This window comes from Coptis chinensis, chromosome 1 (genome assembly GCF_015680905.1).
Source record: "Coptis chinensis isolate HL-2020 chromosome 1, ASM1568090v1, whole genome shotgun sequence".
In the NCBI taxonomy this organism is placed as follows: Eukaryota; Viridiplantae; Streptophyta; class Magnoliopsida; order Ranunculales; family Ranunculaceae; genus Coptis; species Coptis chinensis.
The window spans coordinates 61120905-61124105 of NC_141456.1; the positions used below are offsets into that span (position 1 = coordinate 61120905).

The following is a 3201-nucleotide window of genomic DNA, read 5'->3' on the forward strand; positions in this document are numbered from 1 at the left end:
CCAACCTTTGCTGACGACAACTTCACTGTGAAGTATACGTTTGACACTTGAGAGCTCCATATCTAAATACACTATTACTACAAAGAAAAAAGGATACAGACCTTGCATGAGGATTGAGGAAGTTAGTCTCTACAAGGAAGCAGATATACAACTTCAAGTCGATAGAAGAGAATCATATAGGTGTACCCTCTTCTGCTGGACATCAGGACATGCAAAACTGAACTCTGATTGAGTAGTATCTGGTCAGGGATAGGAGGACTATATAGGAGCTGCAAATTTGCAGTGTTATGGCTAATGCCATTAAACCAACTATTTCTTATGTGAATGCTGCATCAAAAGATTCAAAGCAGTGAAGAAAAAAAGCATCTGTGAGACTGTGACAGTCCAGTCCCAGAATAGATATAAGCATCTGGGTCTCAAATATTAACCATTTCATAGCACAACATTATTTTCCAATAATAACAGCACACAACACATGATAATATGGTAAGAGCCTAAGAGGATTCTAACGGCAGAAATATATATAGTAAACAAGCCATAGATTGAGAGCAAAACAGATAGTATACCAACACATGAACACCATAATACTGAAGAAGTTTAAATAGAACTTCAAAACAAGCCTGACAATCAAGAGTCCTTGCAGAGTTGCAGGGATGTTCTTAGAATTTTCAAGGTTAACTTTCTCACTAGAGGCAACACTACAAGCCCATCCTGGTACACATCCAGATTTCCATGATGTCAAATTACAATTCTGATTAAGCTCCATCGTAATCTTTGAACCCCCTTCGAAAAAACTCCCGAAGTAGAACTTAATTTCCGCTGCTGTACATATGTGTTATGTAAGATCAGCTGATTCATAAACCACGCACAAAACAATATATGAGACAACTGCACAACTCCGTATTAAGACTGTAATTACTTAAACTTAGTTTAGTAGAAAATGTACAGACTTGTTTTGTCAATGCAGTTAGATAAAAAAATCCAAATTCAACGAAAAATCAAATGCTCCATTCCAATCAGCTTCACTGTAAACATTATTAAACAAAAAATAACTTACTATATAACCAAAAACCAATATCATCCACAAAGGCCAAAACTATCCACACAAGCCCACGACTATCAAAACAAAAGCTATCCACATGATCCACATCTATCTGCCTATCCACACTATCAAGCTCTAAGCACAACCTGCATTTCATAACAAACAAAAATAATCCAACTTATTCAAGTTCACAAATAGACATAGTGAATGAACTTCACAAAAATAAACTTAAAACCGATTACCAATCAATTCTCCACAAAGATTGGCGCATTAGGCTCAAAAGAAGTCGATCCAAATAATTCTGCAAAAAAAAAAGAACACAAACATATACATATATAAGTCGAACTACACAAGTATATATTTTAACATAAGAAAATAACGATAGACTAAACATTGCAATGCAAATTATTACCTCCATCTAGTTTATCATATTGCTCGATATCATCCATTGACTGTCGAAGATTAATTGGAATTGATGGAGAACGAAGCCAATCTTGTGCACAAATAAGGGCTTCCACCGTGTTAGGAGCTAACGAACTACGGAAAGGGTCAAGTATACGCCCCCCCTGTGCTAAATGCAGACTCAGAAGCTACGGAAGATATTGGAACTGCCAAAACATCACGTGCAACAAGAGAAAGGATCCGATACCTAGAAGCGTTGATCTTCCACCAACCCAAAATGTCAAACTTATCCCCACCAACTTCATTAGTTTCAGCCAAAAACCTCTCAACCTCAGACTTATTCTGTAAGTTATCTTCCTCTAGCAAGTGTTGCTGAAATTCGGCGGCTAGTATAGTAGGATCTTGCTCATCATCATCAACATCCATTCGGCTTGCTGTTTGGCTCACGTTCACATCAATAGGTGGCTGATTTGAAGAAGGATAGTGCCCAACATACCACTCATACAACGTAACCAAAGCATCTTTCACTTTCTTTGCTTCATCATTAGCTTTAGTTTCTTCATACAACTGTTTGAAGGAATACGACACATACTTCATCTTGAAGCGGGGATCAAGCACAACACCAACATATAACAAAATGTTAATCTTATCCATATCCCAATACTTATCAAATTTAGTTTGCATACGCAGCGCCATTGATCTCAAACGTGCATCCTCACTTCCATTAAACTGAATCAATTTCTTCTGAACAATTAGAATTTCACTAAAGAAATTATTCGAGGTAACATAACGAGAACCTGAAAATCGCAATGTTGCCTTATAGAAAACTCTTAGAAATTTCACAAATAGTCTAGCACTATTCCAATCAGTTAAGGTTGGAGGCCCTTTGATCTTGTCATCATCAAAGTAAAGGGTGTACTGTGGGTCTTCAAGCTCCAATATCTCAAAGGCACTTTGGAACTTCTCAGCAACTTCTAACATCATAAATGTCGCATTCCATCTAGTTGCCACATCTAAGCATAAAAGTTTGGTGCACTCTATTTGTTCTTCCTTCACACACTCCTTGAACCTGGCCAACCTAGATGGAGATGACCTCACATACCTCACTGCAGTACGTACTCGGAAAATAGCATCATTAACATCTTTCAGGCCATCACAAACAATAAGATTCAAGATGTGAGCACAACATCTCATATGTAAATACTTATGTTCCATAACGGTGTCTTTCCCATTTTTTTTTGCTTTTCTTCAAGTAATCAATGGCAAATGAATTAGAACTTGCATTATCAACGATTCATGATAAAAAGACTATGGACACCCCAATTTAGAAGACACTTCTCTACCATCTTTCCAATGGTTCACCTTTGTGATTTGGAACTAGACAAAATTCATAATCCTTTTTTGTAAGTTCCAATCACTATCGATGAAAATGAGCAAATCAAAACCATGTAATTTAAGTTTTGAATAGATGTCCAAGTGTCGGTTGTTATACATATTCTATTACCATGCAGAAAACTCTTTAACTTTCTTCTCTCCTCCATGTAAAGTTCAATGCAATCCCTACCAACTTGAGTTCGATAGGGCAAATTTGTGAACTTGGGTGTATAACCTTCACAAAATGTAAAACCCTTCACCCTCCACAAAACTAAACGGCAACTCATCAATAATAATCATTCTAGACAGAGCATCTCTACAAGCTTTTAAGCTAAAACTAACAAACAACAAGCTCTTTATCTTTTTGAAAGACAATATTTGTT

At 36.7% G+C, this 3201-nt stretch overlaps 1 pseudogene across 1 annotated transcript; it reads right to left on the reverse strand.

The window, feature by feature from the left end:
- Window positions 1-1287: 1287 nt before the first annotated feature.
- Window positions 1288-2686, reverse strand: LOC147524816 (zinc finger BED domain-containing protein RICESLEEPER 2-like; annotated as a pseudogene). Its single transcript, XR_015204095.1, has 2 exons — window positions 1455-2686; window positions 1288-1343 (listed from the first exon to the last, which is right to left on the reverse strand). The product of XR_015204095.1 is annotated as a zinc finger BED domain-containing protein RICESLEEPER 2-like (transcript).
- Between the last annotated feature and the right edge of the window lie 515 nt (window positions 2687-3201).